The sequence below is a fragment of the Schistocerca americana genome, chromosome 7 (assembly GCF_021461395.2).
Source record: "Schistocerca americana isolate TAMUIC-IGC-003095 chromosome 7, iqSchAmer2.1, whole genome shotgun sequence".
Taxonomy (NCBI): domain Eukaryota; kingdom Metazoa; phylum Arthropoda; class Insecta; order Orthoptera; family Acrididae; genus Schistocerca; species Schistocerca americana.
The window spans coordinates 43,928,695-43,944,913 of NC_060125.1; the positions used below are offsets into that span (position 1 = coordinate 43,928,695).

General features: G+C 48.4%; 26 non-coding genes across 26 annotated transcripts; all 26 read left to right on the plus strand.

Annotated features, from left to right (window-relative positions):
* Nucleotides 1–100: 100 nt before the first annotated feature.
* Trnar-ucg lies at nt 101–173 on the plus strand. The gene has a single exon. It is a non-coding gene; the product is annotated as a tRNA-Arg (tRNA).
* Nucleotides 174–625: 452 nt separating this feature from the next.
* Nucleotides 626–698, plus strand: Trnak-cuu. The gene has a single exon. It is a non-coding gene; the product is annotated as a tRNA-Lys (tRNA).
* A 337-nt stretch (nt 699–1,035) lies between these two features.
* Trnat-agu lies at nt 1,036–1,107 on the plus strand. Its single transcript has one exon. It is a non-coding gene; the product is annotated as a tRNA-Thr (tRNA).
* Nucleotides 1,108–1,610: 503 nt separating this feature from the next.
* Trnar-ucg lies at nt 1,611–1,683 on the plus strand. Its single transcript has one exon. It is a non-coding gene; the product is annotated as a tRNA-Arg (tRNA).
* A 452-nt stretch (nt 1,684–2,135) lies between these two features.
* On the plus strand, nt 2,136–2,208 carry Trnak-cuu. Its single transcript has one exon. It is a non-coding gene; the product is annotated as a tRNA-Lys (tRNA).
* Nucleotides 2,209–2,545: 337 nt separating this feature from the next.
* Nucleotides 2,546–2,617, plus strand: Trnat-agu. The gene has a single exon. It is a non-coding gene; the product is annotated as a tRNA-Thr (tRNA).
* A 509-nt stretch (nt 2,618–3,126) lies between these two features.
* On the plus strand, nt 3,127–3,199 carry Trnar-ucg. The gene has a single exon. It is a non-coding gene; the product is annotated as a tRNA-Arg (tRNA).
* A 452-nt stretch (nt 3,200–3,651) lies between these two features.
* Trnak-cuu lies at nt 3,652–3,724 on the plus strand. The gene has a single exon. It is a non-coding gene; the product is annotated as a tRNA-Lys (tRNA).
* Nucleotides 3,725–4,061: 337 nt separating this feature from the next.
* Nucleotides 4,062–4,133, plus strand: Trnat-agu. The gene has a single exon. It is a non-coding gene; the product is annotated as a tRNA-Thr (tRNA).
* A 503-nt stretch (nt 4,134–4,636) lies between these two features.
* On the plus strand, nt 4,637–4,709 carry Trnar-ucg. The gene has a single exon. It is a non-coding gene; the product is annotated as a tRNA-Arg (tRNA).
* A 452-nt stretch (nt 4,710–5,161) lies between these two features.
* Nucleotides 5,162–5,234, plus strand: Trnak-cuu. Its single transcript has one exon. It is a non-coding gene; the product is annotated as a tRNA-Lys (tRNA).
* A 337-nt stretch (nt 5,235–5,571) lies between these two features.
* Trnat-agu lies at nt 5,572–5,643 on the plus strand. Its single transcript has one exon. It is a non-coding gene; the product is annotated as a tRNA-Thr (tRNA).
* A 509-nt stretch (nt 5,644–6,152) lies between these two features.
* On the plus strand, nt 6,153–6,225 carry Trnar-ucg. Its single transcript has one exon. It is a non-coding gene; the product is annotated as a tRNA-Arg (tRNA).
* Nucleotides 6,226–6,677: 452 nt separating this feature from the next.
* Trnak-cuu lies at nt 6,678–6,750 on the plus strand. The gene has a single exon. It is a non-coding gene; the product is annotated as a tRNA-Lys (tRNA).
* A 337-nt stretch (nt 6,751–7,087) lies between these two features.
* On the plus strand, nt 7,088–7,159 carry Trnat-agu. The gene has a single exon. It is a non-coding gene; the product is annotated as a tRNA-Thr (tRNA).
* A 512-nt stretch (nt 7,160–7,671) lies between these two features.
* On the plus strand, nt 7,672–7,744 carry Trnar-ucg. The gene has a single exon. It is a non-coding gene; the product is annotated as a tRNA-Arg (tRNA).
* A 452-nt stretch (nt 7,745–8,196) lies between these two features.
* Nucleotides 8,197–8,269, plus strand: Trnak-cuu. The gene has a single exon. It is a non-coding gene; the product is annotated as a tRNA-Lys (tRNA).
* A 337-nt stretch (nt 8,270–8,606) lies between these two features.
* On the plus strand, nt 8,607–8,678 carry Trnat-agu. Its single transcript has one exon. It is a non-coding gene; the product is annotated as a tRNA-Thr (tRNA).
* Nucleotides 8,679–9,181: 503 nt separating this feature from the next.
* On the plus strand, nt 9,182–9,254 carry Trnar-ucg. The gene has a single exon. It is a non-coding gene; the product is annotated as a tRNA-Arg (tRNA).
* Nucleotides 9,255–9,706: 452 nt separating this feature from the next.
* On the plus strand, nt 9,707–9,779 carry Trnak-cuu. Its single transcript has one exon. It is a non-coding gene; the product is annotated as a tRNA-Lys (tRNA).
* A 337-nt stretch (nt 9,780–10,116) lies between these two features.
* Trnat-agu lies at nt 10,117–10,188 on the plus strand. The gene has a single exon. It is a non-coding gene; the product is annotated as a tRNA-Thr (tRNA).
* A 503-nt stretch (nt 10,189–10,691) lies between these two features.
* On the plus strand, nt 10,692–10,764 carry Trnar-ucg. Its single transcript has one exon. It is a non-coding gene; the product is annotated as a tRNA-Arg (tRNA).
* Nucleotides 10,765–11,216: 452 nt separating this feature from the next.
* Nucleotides 11,217–11,289, plus strand: Trnak-cuu. The gene has a single exon. It is a non-coding gene; the product is annotated as a tRNA-Lys (tRNA).
* Nucleotides 11,290–11,626: 337 nt separating this feature from the next.
* Nucleotides 11,627–11,698, plus strand: Trnat-agu. Its single transcript has one exon. It is a non-coding gene; the product is annotated as a tRNA-Thr (tRNA).
* A 503-nt stretch (nt 11,699–12,201) lies between these two features.
* On the plus strand, nt 12,202–12,274 carry Trnar-ucg. Its single transcript has one exon. It is a non-coding gene; the product is annotated as a tRNA-Arg (tRNA).
* A 452-nt stretch (nt 12,275–12,726) lies between these two features.
* On the plus strand, nt 12,727–12,799 carry Trnak-cuu. The gene has a single exon. It is a non-coding gene; the product is annotated as a tRNA-Lys (tRNA).
* Nucleotides 12,800–16,219: the final 3,420 nt, after the last annotated feature.

Below are 16,219 nucleotides of genomic sequence, written 5' to 3' on the forward strand. Positions count from 1 at the left end.
AAGCAGCAAGAGGCAGCGGCTGTGTAGAACGAAAACACAATTCCTCAGCGGTATGAGCGTTTCGAGATGACACGAATGTAAGGAATACTTGGCGGCCAGTGACCGTGTGGCCTAATGGATAAGGCGTCGGACTTCGGATCCGAAGATTGCAGGTTCGAATCCTGTCACGGTCGTGTTTTTCCAATTCTGCAAAAGAAACACACCGTTTTAGTGTAGCTATTGAGCAGTACGAAATCGTCTGAATGTTGCTGTTGTCCATTTCCTGCTTGGAGATGCACTTGAGCTTGATACACACACAGCCAGAACGGTGTTATCTAGCGAAATGGTCGGCTGAGTGCCGTCACCGCGAGTTTTGGCTGGCATTTGCGCATCTAAGACAGCGTCGGAAAGTAACCCGTTCGGCTTCTGAGTCAAATCAAATATGTGTGTTAATTTTGACACCACTAGCGCTGCAGGTTTTCATGCAATTCCTGTACCTCTCAGAAATGATTATGAAATAAAACTGAAGTACGTGACGTGTGTGACGCTAGGAAAACATTAGGCAGCATGGAGAGATTCTGTATGGGACCACCCCACCGAAACGAGAACTGTGTGTCGTGCGACCCGACACGTAGTCACCGACGCAGCCCGGCTAGCTCAGTCGGTAGAGCATGAGACTCTTAATCTCAGGGTCGTGGGTTCGAGCCCCACGCTGGGCGGAACGTAATTTTGTTCCGCTGCAGATGTAAATTACCGTTTCTCTGATCAATGTGACGTAATGGAAATAGCAACTTAAAACTTTGCCTACGTCTCCATCAGTCGCAAGGAAGTGTATCTGAAGGTGAAGGTGATTTCGTAGACATGTGTCAAAGACATGTTCTGAAATGTAAGTGGTGTTGGTTGGAGAGCACATCGGTTACGTGTGAGATGTGTAGCCAAGCAGTAATGGTGCGCCATAGCTGCAAATATTAGTCGGTAATATGAAGTGTTGTCAGCTTAAGCCTGATGATCCAGACGAGCGTAAGCACGAAGTACGCAAAACTACCGCTAGGCCGCGCCTCTTTAGCTCAGTGGCAGAGCACTGGTCTAGTAAACCAGGGGTCGTGAGTTCGATCCTCACAGGAGGCAAACGAATTTTCGAAATCAGTTGCGCGTCGTGGCCGTATAGCAAGCAGTGTCTGGAACGACGAACAATTAGCAACAGGTGTTTTATTTAGAATTACTCTCAGATGTGATTGAGGCGAATGTCGCAGATAAAGCATTTTCCAAAGCGGTACAGCGTAGGGTGGGAGGCGGCAGTCTGAATTATATCTTTTACATGTGTTTTTCAAATATCACAGAGCCTCTCGCGAGCGTCGTCGTCGTCGTCGTCGTCGACGCCGCCGCTTCTGCAGAAGTAGCAAATCGCCATCGTAGCAAATGCGGCGAGGGACGCCCTGCCTTCGATTTCGAATGCACAAAGTGTGTGGTCTTGATTCCCAATCTCTACTTGGTCGGTCTCGTAAAGGCTTGCATGTAACGAATGGGTGGGAAGCAGCAAGAGGCAGCGGCTGTGTAGAACGAAAACACAATTCCTCAGCGGTATGAGCGTTTCGAGATGACACGAATGTAAGGAATACTTGGCGGCCAGTGACCGTGTGGCCTAATGGATAAGGCGTCGGACTTCGGATCCGAAGATTGCAGGTTCGAATCCTGTCACGGTCGTGTTTTTCCAATTCTGCAAAAGAAACACACCGTTTTAGTGTAGCTATTGAGCAGTACGAAATCGTCTGAATGTTGCTGTTGTCCATTTCCTGCTTGGAGATGCACTTGAGCTTGATACACACACAGCCAGAACGGTGTTATCTAGCGAAATGGTCGGCTGAGTGCCGTCACCGCGAGTTTTGGCTGGCATTTGCGCATCTAAGACAGCGTCGGAAAGTAACCCGTTCGGCTTCTGAGTCAAATCAAATATGTGTGTTAATTTTGACACCACTAGCGCTGCAGGTTTTCATGCAATTCCTGTACCTCTCAGAAATGATTATGAAATAAAACTGAAGTACGTGACGTGTGTGACGCTAGGAAAACATTAGGCAGCATGGAGAGATTCTGTATGGGACCACCCCACCGAAACGAGAACTGTGTGTCGTGCGACCCGACACGTAGTCACCGACGCAGCCCGGCTAGCTCAGTCGGTAGAGCATGAGACTCTTAATCTCAGGGTCGTGGGTTCGAGCCCCACGCTGGGCGGAACGTAATTTTGTTCCGCTGCAGATGTAAATTACCGTTTCTCTGATCAATGTGACGTAATGGAAATAGCAACTTAAAACTTTGCCTACGTCTCCATCAGTCGCAAGGAAGTGTATCTGAAGGTGAAGGTGATTTCGTAGACATGTGTCAAAGACATGTTCTGAAATGTAAGTGGTGTTGGTTGGAGAGCACATCGGTTACGTGTGAGATGTGTAGCCAAGCAGTAATGGTGCGCCATAGCTGCAAATATTAGTCGGTAATATGAAGTGTTGTCAGCTTAAGCCTGATGATCCAGACGAGCGTAAGCACGAAGTACGCAAAACTACCGCTAGGCCGCGCCTCTTTAGCTCAGTGGCAGAGCACTGGTCTAGTAAACCAGGGGTCGTGAGTTCGATCCTCACAGGAGGCAAACGAATTTTCGAAATCAGTTGCGCGTCGTGGCCGTATAGCAAGCAGTGTCTGGAACGACGAACAATTAGCAACAGGTGTTTTATTTAGAATTACTCTCAGATGTGATTGAGGCGAATGTCGCAGATAAAGCATTTTCCAAAGCGGTACAGCGTAGGGTGGGAGGCGGCAGTCTGAATTATATTTTTTACATGTGTTTTTCAAATATCACAGAACCTCTCGCGAGCGTCGTCGTCGTCGTCGTCGTCGTCGTCGACGCCGCCGCTTCTGCAGAAGTAGCAAATCGCCATCGTAGCAAATGCGGCGAGGGACGCCCTGCCTTCGATTTCGAATGCACAAAGTGTGTGGTCTTGATTCCCAATCTCTACTTGGTCGGTCTCGTAAAGGCTTGCATGTAACGAATGGGTGGGAAGCAGCAAGAGGCAGCGGCTGTGTAGAACGAAAACACAATTCCTCAGCGGTATGAGCGTTTCGAGATGACACGAATGTAAGGAATACTTGGCGGCCAGTGACCGTGTGGCCTAATGGATAAGGCGTCGGACTTCGGATCCGAAGATTGCAGGTTCGAATCCTTTCACGGTCGTGTTTTTCCAATTCCGCAAAAGAAACACACCGTTTTAGTGTAGCTATTGAGCAGTACGAAATCGTCTGAATGTTGCTGTTGTCCATTTCCTGCTTGGAGATGCACTTGAGCTTGATACACACACAGCCAGAACGGTGTTATCTAGCGAAATGGTCGGCTGAGTGCCGTCACCGCGAGTTTTGGCTGGCATTTGCGCATCTAAGACAGCGTCGGAAAGTAACCCGTTCGGCTTCTGAGTCAAATCAAATATGTGTGTTAATTTTGACACCACTAGCGCTGCAGGTTTTCATGCAATTCCTGTACCTCTCAGAAATGATTATGAAATAAAACTGAAGTACGTGACGTGTGTGACGCTAGGAAAACATTAGGCAGCATGGAGAGATTCTGTATGGGACCACCCCACCGAAACGAGAACTGTGTGTCGTGCGACCCGACACGTAGTCACCGACGCAGCCCGGCTAGCTCAGTCGGTAGAGCATGAGACTCTTAATCTCAGGGTCGTGGGTTCGAGCCCCACGCTGGGCGGAACGTAATTTTGTTCCGCTGCAGATGTAAATTACCGTTTCTCTGATCAATGTGACGTAATGGAAATAGCAACTTAAAACTTTGCCTACGTCTCCATCAGTCGCAAGGAAGTGTATCTGAAGGTGAAGGTGATTTCGTAGACATGTGTCAAAGACATGTTCTGAAATGTAAGTGGTGTTGGTTGGAGAGCACATCGGTTACGTGTGAGATGTGTAGCCAAGCAGTAATGGTGCGCCATAGCTGCAAATATTAGTCGGTAATATGAAGTGTTGTCAGCTTAAGCCTGATGATCCAGACGAGCGTAAGCACGAAGTACGCAAAACTACCGCTAGGCCGCGCCTCTTTAGCTCAGTGGCAGAGCACTGGTCTAGTAAACCAGGGGTCGTGAGTTCGATCCTCACAGGAGGCAAACGAATTTTCGAAATCAGTTGCGCGTCGTGGCCGTATAGCAAGCAGTGTCTGGAACGACGAACAATTAGCAACAGGTGTTTTATTTAGAATTACTCTCAGATGTGATTGAGGCGAATGTCGCAGATAAAGCATTTTCCAAAGCGGTACAGCGTAGGGTGGGAGGCGGCAGTCTGAATTATATCTTTTACATGTGTTTTTCAAATATCACAGAGCCTCTCGCGAGCGTCGTCGTCGTCGTCGTCGTCGACGCCGCCGCTTCTGCAGAAGTAGCAAATCGCCATCGTAGCAAATGCGGCGAGGGACGCCCTGCCTTCGATTTCGAATGCACAAAGTGTGTGGTCTTGATTCCCAATCTCTACTTGGTCGGTCTCGTAAAGGCTTGCATGTAACGAATGGGTGGGAAGCAGCAAGAGGCAGCGGCTGTGTAGAACGAAAACACAATTCCTCAGCGGTATGAGCGTTTCGAGATGACACGAATGTAAGGAATACTTGGCGGCCAGTGACCATGTGGCCTAATGGATAAGGCGTCGGACTTCGGATCCGAAGATTGCAGGTTCGAATCCTGTCACGGTCGTGTTTTTCCAATTCTGCAAAAGAAACACACCGTTTTAGTGTAGCTATTGAGCAGTACGAAATCGTCTGAATGTTGCTGTTGTCCATTTCCTGCTTGGAGATGCACTTGAGCTTGATACACACACAGCCAGAACGGTGTTATCTAGCGAAATGGTCGGCTGAGTGCCGTCACCGCGAGTTTTGGCTGGCATTTGCGCATCTAAGACAGCGTCGGAAAGTAACCCGTTCGGCTTCTGAGTCAAATCAAATATGTGTGTTAATTTTGACACCACTAGCGCTGCAGGTTTTCATGCAATTCCTGTACCTCTCAGAAATGATTATGAAATAAAACTGAAGTACGTGACGTGTGTGACGCTAGGAAAACATTAGGCAGCATGGAGAGATTCTGTATGGGACCACCCCACCGAAACGAGAACTGTGTGTCGTGCGACCCGACACGTAGTCACCGACGCAGCCCGGCTAGCTCAGTCGGTAGAGCATGAGACTCTTAATCTCAGGGTCGTGGGTTCGAGCCCCACGCTGGGCGGAACGTAATTTTGTTCCGCTGCAGATGTAAATTACCGTTTCTCTGATCAATGTGACGTAATGGAAATAGCAACTTAAAACTTTGCCTACGTCTCCATCAGTCGCAAGGAAGTGTATCTGAAGGTGAAGGTGATTTCGTAGACATGTGTCAAAGACATGTTCTGAAATGTAAGTGGTGTTGGTTGGAGAGCACATCGGTTACGTGTGAGATGTGTAGCCAAGCAGTAATGGTGCGCCATAGCTGCAAATATTAGTCGGTAATATGAAGTGTTGTCAGCTTAAGCCTGATGATCCAGACGAGCGTAAGCACGAAGTACGCAAAACTACCGCTAGGCCGCGCCTCTTTAGCTCAGTGGCAGAGCACTGGTCTAGTAAACCAGGGGTCGTGAGTTCGATCCTCACAGGAGGCAAACGAATTTTCGAAATCAGTTGCGCGTCGTGGCCGTATAGCAAGCAGTGTCTGGAACGACGAACAATTAGCAACAGGTGTTTTATTTAGAATTACTCTCAGATGTGATTGAGGCGAATGTCGCAGATAAAGCATTTTCCAAAGCGGTACAGCGTAGGGTGGGAGGCGGCAGTCTGAATTATATTTTTTACATGTGTTTTTCAAATATCACAGAACCTCTCGCGAGCGTCGTCGTCGTCGTCGTCGTCGTCGTCGACGCCGCCGCTTCTGCAGAAGTAGCAAATCGCCATCGTAGCAAATGCGGCGAGGGACGCCCTGCCTTCGATTTCGAATGCACAAAGTGTGTGGTCTTGATTCCCAATCTCTACTTGGTCGGTCTCGTAAAGGCTTGCATGTAACGAATGGGTGGGAAGCAGCAAGAGGCAGCGGCTGTGTAGAACGAAAACACAATTCCTCAGCGGTATGAGCGTTTCGAGATGACACGAATGTAAGGAATACTTGGCGGCCAGTGACCGTGTGGCCTAATGGATAAGGCGTCGGACTTCGGATCCGAAGATTGCAGGTTCGAATCCTTTCACGGTCGTGTTTTTCCAATTCCGCAAAAGAAACACACCGTTTTAGTGTAGCTATTGAGCAGTACGAAATCGTCTGAATGTTGCTGTTGTCCATTTCCTGCTTGGAGATGCACTTGAGCTTGATACACACACAGCCAGAACGGTGTTATCTAGCGAAATGGTCGGCTGAGTGCCGTCACCGCGAGTTTTGGCTGGCATTTGCGCATCTAAGACAGCGTCGGAAAGTAACCCGTTCGGCTTCTGAGTCAAATCAAATATGTGTGTTAATTTTGACACCACTAGCGCTGCAGGTTTTCATGCAATTCCTGTACCTCTCAGAAATGATTATGAAATAAAACTGAAGTACGTGACGTGTGTGACGCTAGGAAAACATTAGGCAGCATGGAGAGATTCTGTATGGGACCACCCCACCGAAACGAGAACTGTGTGTCGTGCGACCCGACACGTAGTCACCGACGCAGCCCGGCTAGCTCAGTCGGTAGAGCATGAGACTCTTAATCTCAGGGTCGTGGGTTCGAGCCCCACGCTGGGCGGAACGTAATTTTGTTCCGCTGCAGATGTAAATTACCGTTTCTCTGATCAATGTGACGTAATGGAAATAGCAACTTAAAACTTTGCCTACGTCTCCATCAGTCGCAAGGAAGTGTATCTGAAGGTGAAGGTGATTTCGTAGACATGTGTCAAAGACATGTTCTGAAATGTAAGTGGTGTTGGTTGGAGAGCACATCGGTTACGTGTGAGATGTGTAGCCAAGCAGTAATGGTGCGCCATAGCTGCAAATATTAGTCGGTAATATGAAGTGTTGTCAGCTTAAGCCTGATGATCCAGACGAGCGTAAGCACGAAGTACGCAAAACTACCGCTAGGCCGCGCCTCTTTAGCTCAGTGGCAGAGCACTGGTCTAGTAAACCAGGGGTCGTGAGTTCGATCCTCACAGGAGGCAAACGAATTTTCGAAATCAGTTGCGCGTCGTGGCCGTATAGCAAGCAGTGTCTGGAACGACGAACAATTAGCAACAGGTGTTTTATTTAGAATTACTCTCAGATGTGATTGAGGCGAATGTCGCAGATAAAGCATTTTCCAAAGCGGTACAGCGTAGGGTGGGAGGCGGCAGTCTGAATTATATTTTTTACATGTGTTTTTCAAATATCACAGAACCTCTCGCGAGCGTCGTCGTCGTCGTCGTCGTCGTCGTCGTCGACGCCGCCGCTTCTGCAGAAGTAGCAAATCGCCATCGTAGCAAATGCGGCGAGGGACGCCCTGCCTTCGATTTCGAATGCACAAAGTGTGTGGTCTTGATTCCCAATCTCTACTTGGTCGGTCTCGTAAAGGCTTGCATGTAACGAATGGGTGGGAAGCAGCAAGAGGCAGCGGCTGTGTAGAACGAAAACACAATTCCTCAGCGGTATGAGCGTTTCGAGATGACACGAATGTAAGGAATACTTGGCGGCCAGTGACCGTGTGGCCTAATGGATAAGGCGTCGGACTTCGGATCCGAAGATTGCAGGTTCGAATCCTGTCACGGTCGTGTTTTTCCAATTCTGCAAAAGAAACACACCGTTTTAGTGTAGCTATTGAGCAGTACGAAATCGTCTGAATGTTGCTGTTGTCCATTTCCTGCTTGGAGATGCACTTGAGCTTGATACACACACAGCCAGAACGGTGTTATCTAGCGAAATGGTCGGCTGAGTGCCGTCACCGCGAGTTTTGGCTGGCATTTGCGCATCTAAGACAGCGTCGGAAAGTAACCCGTTCGGCTTCTGAGTCAACTCAAATATGTGTGTTAATTTTGACACCACTAGCGCTGCAGGTTTTCATGCAATTCCTGTACCTCTCAGAAATGATTATGAAATAAAACTGAAGTACGTGACGTGTGTGACGCTAGGAAAACATTAGGCAGCATGGAGAGATTCTGTATGGGACCACCCCACCGAAACGAGAACTGTGTGTCGTGCGACCCGACACGTAGTCACCGACGCAGCCCGGCTAGCTCAGTCGGTAGAGCATGAGACTCTTAATCTCAGGGTCGTGGGTTCGAGCCCCACGCTGGGCGGAACGTAATTTTGTTCCGCTGCAGATGTAAATTACCGTTTCTCTGATCAATGTGACGTAATGGAAATAGCAACTTAAAACTTTGCCTACGTCTCCATCAGTCGCAAGGAAGTGTATCTGAAGGTGAAGGTGATTTCGTAGACATGTGTCAAAGACATGTTCTGAAATGTAAGTGGTGTTGGTTGGAGAGCACATCGGTTACGTGTGAGATGTGTAGCCAAGCAGTAATGGTGCGCCATAGCTGCAAATATTAGTCGGTAATATGAAGTGTTGTCAGCTTAAGCCTGATGATCCAGACGAGCGTAAGCACGAAGTACGCAAAACTACCGCTAGGCCGCGCCTCTTTAGCTCAGTGGCAGAGCACTGGTCTAGTAAACCAGGGGTCGTGAGTTCGATCCTCACAGGAGGCAAACGAATTTTCGAAATCAGTTGCGCGTCGTGGCCGTATAGCAAGCAGTGTCTGGAACGACGAACAATTAGCAACAGGTGTTTTATTTAGAATTACTCTCAGATGTGATTGAGGCGAATGTCGCAGATAAAGCATTTTCCAAAGCGGTACAGCGTAGGGTGGGAGGCGGCAGTCTGAATTATATTTTTTACATGTGTTTTTCAAATATCACAGAGCCTCTCGCGAGCGTCGTCGTCGTCGTCGTCGTCGACGCCGCCGCTTCTGCAGAAGTAGAAAATCGCCATCGTAGCAAATGCGGCGAGGGACGCCCTGCCTTCGATTTCGAATGCACAAAGTGTGTGGTCTTGATTCCCAATCTCTACTTGGTCGGTCTCGTAAAGGCTTGCATGTAACGAATGGGTGGGAAGCAGCAAGAGGCAGCGGCTGTGTAGAACGAAAACACAATTCCTCAGCGGTATGAGCGTTTCGAGATGACACGAATGTAAGGAATACTTGGCGGCCAGTGACCGTGTGGCCTAATGGATAAGGCGTCGGACTTCGGATCCGAAGATTGCAGGTTCGAATCCTGTCACGGTCGTGTTTTTCCAATTCTGCAAAAGAAACACACCGTTTTAGTGTAGCTATTGAGCAGTACGAAATCGTCTGAATGTTGCTGTTGTCCATTTCCTGCTTGGAGATGCACTTGAGCTTGATACACACACAGCCAGAACGGTGTTATCTAGCGAAATGGTCGGCTGAGTGCCGTCACCGCGAGTTTTGGCTGGCATTTGCGCATCTAAGACAGCGTCGGAAAGTAACCCGTTCGGCTTCTGAGTCAACTCAAATATGTGTGTTAATTTTGACACCACTAGCGCTGCAGGTTTTCATGCAATTCCTGTACCTCTCAGAAATGATTATGAAATAAAACTGAAGTACGTGACGTGTGTGACGCTAGGAAAACATTAGGCAGCATGGAGAGATTCTGTATGGGACCACCCCACCGAAACGAGAACTGTGTGTCGTGCGACCCGACACGTAGTCACCGACGCAGCCCGGCTAGCTCAGTCGGTAGAGCATGAGACTCTTAATCTCAGGGTCGTGGGTTCGAGCCCCACGCTGGGCGGAACGTAATTTTGTTCCGCTGCAGATGTAAATTACCGTTTCTCTGATCAATGTGACGTAATGGAAATAGCAACTTAAAACTTTGCCTACGTCTCCATCAGTCGCAAGGAAGTGTATCTGAAGGTGAAGGTGATTTCGTAGACATGTGTCAAAGACATGTTCTGAAATGTAAGTGGTGTTGGTTGGAGAGCACATCGGTTACGTGTGAGATGTGTAGCCAAGCAGTAATGGTGCGCCATAGCTGCAAATATTAGTCGGTAATATGAAGTGTTGTCAGCTTAAGCCTGATGATCCAGACGAGCGTAAGCACGAAGTACGCAAAACTACCGCTAGGCCGCGCCTCTTTAGCTCAGTGGCAGAGCACTGGTCTAGTAAACCAGGGGTCGTGAGTTCGATCCTCACAGGAGGCAAACGAATTTTCGAAATCAGTTGCGCGTCGTGGCCGTATAGCAAGCAGTGTCTGGAACGACGAACAATTAGCAACAGGTGTTTTATTTAGAATTACTCTCAGATGTGATTGAGGCGAATGTCGCAGATAAAGCATTTTCCAAAGCGGTACAGCGTAGGGTGGGAGGCGGCAGTCTGAATTATATTTTTTACATGTGTTTTTCAAATATCACAGAGCCTCTCGCGAGCGTCGTCGTCGTCGTCGTCGTCGACGCCGCCGCTTCTGCAGAAGTAGCAAATCGCCATCGTAGCAAATGCGGCGAGGGACGCCCTGCCTTCGATTTCGAATGCACAAAGTGTGTGGTCTTGATTCCCAATCTCTACTTGGTCGGTCTCGTAAAGGCTTGCATGTAACGAATGGGTGGGAAGCAGCAAGAGGCAGCGGCTGTGTAGAACGAAAACACAATTCCTCAGCGGTATGAGCGTTTCGAGATGACACGAATGTAAGGAATACTTGGCGGCCAGTGACCGTGTGGCCTAATGGATAAGGCGTCGGACTTCGGATCCGAAGATTGCAGGTTCGAATCCTGTCACGGTCGTGTTTTTCCAATTCTGCAAAAGAAACACACCGTTTTAGTGTAGCTATTGAGCAGTACGAAATCGTCTGAATGTTGCTGTTGTCCATTTCCTGCTTGGAGATGCACTTGAGCTTGATACACACACAGCCAGAACGGTGTTATCTAGCGAAATGGTCGGCTGAGTGCCGTCACCGCGAGTTTTGGCTGGCATTTGCGCATCTAAGACAGCGTCGGAAAGTAACCCGTTCGGCTTCTGAGTCAACTCAAATATGTGTGTTAATTTTGACACCACTAGCGCTGCAGGTTTTCATGCAATTCCTGTACCTCTCAGAAATGATTATGAAATAAAACTGAAGTACGTGACGTGTGTGACGCTAGGAAAACATTAGGCAGCATGGAGAGATTCTGTATGGGACCACCCCACCGAAACGAGAACTGTGTGTCGTGCGACCCGACACGTAGTCACCGACGCAGCCCGGCTAGCTCAGTCGGTAGAGCATGAGACTCTTAATCTCAGGGTCGTGGGTTCGAGCCCCACGCTGGGCGGAACGTAATTTTGTTCCGCTGCAGATGTAAATTACCGTTTCTCTGATCAATGTGACGTAATGGAAATAGCAACTTAAAACTTTGCCTACGTCTCCATCAGTCGCAAGGAAGTGTATCTGAAGGTGAAGGTGATTTCGTAGACATGTGTCAAAGACATGTTCTGAAATGTAAGTGGTGTTGGTTGGAGAGCACATCGGTTACGTGTGAGATGTGTAGCCAAGCAGTAATGGTGCGCCATAGCTGCAAATATTAGTCGGTAATATGAAGTGTTGTCAGCTTAAGCCTGATGATCCAGACGAGCGTAAGCACGAAGTACGCAAAACTACCGCTAGGCCGCGCCTCTTTAGCTCAGTGGCAGAGCACTGGTCTAGTAAACCAGGGGTCGTGAGTTCGATCCTCACAGGAGGCAAACGAATTTTCGAAATCAGTTGCGCGTCGTGGCCGTATAGCAAGCAGTGTCTGGAACGACGAACAATTAGCAACAGGTGTTTTATTTAGAATTACTCTCAGATGTGATTGAGGCGAATGTCGCAGATAAAGCATTTTCCAAAGCGGTACAGCGTAGGGTGGGAGGCGGCAGTCTGAATTATATTTTTTACATGTGTTTTTCAAATATCACAGAGCCTCTCGCGAGCGTCGTCGTCGTCGTCGTCGTCGACGCCGCCGCTTCTGCAGAAGTAGCAAATCGCCATCGTAGCAAATGCGGCGAGGGACGCCCTGCCTTCGATTTCGAATGCACAAAGTGTGTGGTCTTGATTCCCAATCTCTACTTGGTCGGTCTCGTAAAGGCTTGCATGTAACGAATGGGTGGGAAGCAGCAAGAGGCAGCGGCTGTGTAGAACGAAAACACAATTCCTCAGCGGTATGAGCGTTTCGAGATGACACGAATGTAAGGAATACTTGGCGGCCAGTGACCGTGTGGCCTAATGGATAAGGCGTCGGACTTCGGATCCGAAGATTGCAGGTTCGAATCCTGTCACGGTCGTGTTTTTCCAATTCTGCAAAAGAAACACACCGTTTTAGTGTAGCTATTGAGCAGTACGAAATCGTCTGAATGTTGCTGTTGTCCATTTCCTGCTTGGAGATGCACTTGAGCTTGATACACACACAGCCAGAACGGTGTTATCTAGCGAAATGGTCGGCTGAGTGCCGTCACCGCGAGTTTTGGCTGGCATTTGCGCATCTAAGACAGCGTCGGAAAGTAACCCGTTCGGCTTCTGAGTCAACTCAAATATGTGTGTTAATTTTGACACCACTAGCGCTGCAGGTTTTCATGCAATTCCCGTACCTCTCAGAAATGATTATGAAATAAAACTGAAGTACGTGACGTGTGTGACGCTAGGAAAACATTAGGCAGCATGGAGAGATTCTGTATGGGACCACCCCACCGAAACGAGAACTGTGTGTCGTGCGACCCGACACGTAGTCACCGACGCAGCCCGGCTAGCTCAGTCGGTAGAGCATGAGACTCTTAATCTCAGGGTCGTGGGTTCGAGCCCCACGCTGGGCGGAACGTAATTTTGTTCCGCTGCAGATGTAAATTACCGTTTCTCTGATCAATGTGACGTAATGGAAATAGCAACTTAAAACTTTGCCTACGTCTCCATCAGTCGCAAGGAAGTGTATCTGAAGGTGAAGGTGATTTCGTAGACATGTGTCAAAGACATGTTCTGAAATGTAAGTGGTGTTGGTTGGAGAGCACATCGGTTACGTGTGAGATGTGTAGCCAAGCAGTAATGGTGCGCCATAGCTGCAAATATTAGTCGGTAATATGAAGTGTTGTCAGCTTAAGCCTGATGATCCAGACGAACGTAAGCACGAAGTACGCAAAACTACCGCTAGGCCGCGCCTCTTTAGCTCAGTGGCATTCGCGCCTCGTCTTCGGCGCGAGACGGACGTGTGGCGGCCGCTGCGGACGTTTCGTGTCAACAAGGCTGTTTTCCTGCGAGCCAGGTAGGCCGGCTTGCAAGCGCATTACTTCACTTAATTGTGTATTGGTTTGATGAAGATGAGAAAAGACACGATTAAATTCGCTTTCGATAGAAATTTCGTACGACCGAAAGCTTTTGAAATCAAACTGTGGCTCACAGAAAAAGTTGGAATTACGAAAGATGATTTAGTTGGAGTTCATTTATCGTTTGTGACTCACTCGGCATATGTGAAATTGGCAGATCCTGATAAATGTGTCGCACTTGTTGAACAATGTGGAGGTATTATTAAGTTCAATCACTTAGACGGCTCCGTTAGCGATGTCGTAGTATCCTATGCTGGGATGGGAATACGAACAGTAAGAGTATTTGAGCTTCCTTTTGAAATGCCTGTAGTCGAAATCAATCGTGTTCTCGGGGCGTATGGCAGAGTAATTTCCAATGTTGCGGAAATGTGGTCAGAACCACACATGTTTCCCGTTTTGAATGGCGTTCGCCAGGTTAAGATGGAACTTCTCAAGCACATTCCTTCCTTTGTAATTATTGGAGGATACCGTGCGTTGATCATTTACGATGGACAGCCTCGTACCTGTGCCATTTGTAACTCGACAGAGCACGTGCGTGCTGAGTGCAGTAGACGGAGGGTTCCTCAATTACCAAGGGTAGAATCCGAAGGTGCAGGGCCTGTAGTTCACCTGCAGATGACGTACGCTGCTGCCACGTCACCTTTGCGATCAGCTCGGCAGACATCTTTCGGACTGGGGGACCAATGCGAGCATCCCGAGAGTGTTAACAACCATATAGACAGTGGTAGATCCGTAGCTATGACTAACCATACAGCGCCCCAGTGTCCCACCAGTGAAAGTCAGGTACCTGTACCTTACGACGGTGCCGAGCCTTCTCGTAGCTCGCGAGCAGAACCTTCTGCGGTTACTGTGGATACCTCCCTGCAACCGCCTGATTGCGCACGACAGGACGAGACCACCACGAAAGTAGCGGCAACGGACGATCCAGTTCAGAATATTGTTGGGCAAGACATGAGCATAGATCACTCGATCATCCAACTGACACAAGGAGTCAATGACTACGGTTCTGCTTCCCACAGCGCGGCTGACAGGTCCCCTGCGACAGAGGCGAGTCTAACTGCGGTAGTCCTTTCTTCCACGCCTGGTGAAAAGAGCGGCGTTGGCTCTTCGACTAGGACACAAGACCGGCTTGCATCGCCGACTTCGTCTCCGCATTCGTCCGAAAAGTCCCCTGATTCGTCTCCAGAGCGGTCAAGATCGCCTCGGAAAGCTAGGAAACGTCGCAAAAAGAGGTTAGCACACCAGGCTGCTGAAAGCTTAGCCCCGGCTCTGCGGGATAGGTTGAGGAGCATTCAGGAACAGACAACGATCGACGACCATGGCCGGACGGAACCTGAGGTCGGTAGCATACCATCGCATCTACGGACATCACCTGAGCACGGTGTCAGGGACGAAGGAGCACCAGGCCTCGAATTTTCAGACCATCAGGACGTACCTACTTCCCAACGTAGACAATCTCCCCAGAATAGTCGTTTTGAATGGGCAGACGATACGGAGACAACACTGCCACATGTATCTGCGAACGATGGTATGGCATGTTAACCGCAACCTATCAAGCTCACGACTACACTTTGAGCCCACGAATGACATGTGAATTCGGCCTACATATGCCTAATCGCCGGAAAGTCCAGTAAACAATAACAGCTCTTGCTTATGGATCAAACGTATCACGTTATGACTCTTAATATTAACAAGATCCAGAGTGCAACTAACATTGCTGCCCTCCGTGACTTCATATATCAGTCCGATACCGATATTGCGCTTTTTCAAGAAGTGTGTTTTTCAAATTTGTATGTTCCGGGATTTACTGCAATTCTCAATGTCGCCTCAGAAGGCGCTTGCGGCACCGCTGTCCTGGTCAAGGAAGGTATTGCAATAACAGATGTAACCATGTTGGAATCGGGGCGGGGAATCAGTTTTAAGATTTTCGGTGTTACGATTCTAAATGTTTATGTACCTTCGGGAAGCAGTGGTCGAACAGAACGAGCCGATTTTTTTAAAAATGATCTAGTGTTTTTACTAAAGGAAAACCCCGTTGATGTAATAGTCGGAGGTGACTGGAATTGTGTCCTACACAGGAAAGACCAAACGCCAAATTTCAATTTCTCCCCAGAACTAGATGGTCTTGTGAAAACGATGAAATGGCAGGACGCTTGGGAGGTCAAATACCCCGTGTCTGTCCAGTACACATATTTTAGCACTAAAGCGCAAAGTCGGATCGACCGCATATACGTAAGTTCACATTTAGCCAGCAAAATCAGTGGCGTCGAACGAATACCAACTTTCTTTTCCGACCATCTAGCACTAAGGTGCAGCATTGGACTTCTTAAACAGAAGACATACTGGGGCCGTCCTTTTTGGAAATTAAATATCGCCGTGCTTCGAGATAACGCCCTAACTGAGCAGTTAGAAGCTTCTTGGCAACTTTCACTCCGACAAAGCCACAAATACCGGTCAACGATAGATTGGTGGACTTTATGCGCCAAAAAGAAACTTAGATCTACTCTAATTTCTTACAGTAGGGAAAGGGCACTTTGGTCTCGGCGCACTGTCGAGTTCTATTATACTTGTCTGCGTGACCTTTATGATATGCCAATGTCCGCGGCTGTCAGAACGGGTATCAAACAGGTCAAGGCCGAACTTCTTAGTCTTAAACGCAAACAGCTGGAAGGCATGACAATAAAATCACGAGTTAAAACCACAGTGGAAGAAGAACACGCTTCACTCTATCATCTACTCCAGCACGAAAAAAATCGTCGAAGAAATTTTATTCAGTCATTGCTCTCTGAAGATCAAAGTCTATTAACTCAACAAAAAGATATTTTAAACGAGGCTCATAGGTATTATAATCAATTGTACAGTGCTCACCAGTATCACCCAGATCATGGACAGGAACTGCTCCGAAACTGTGATATG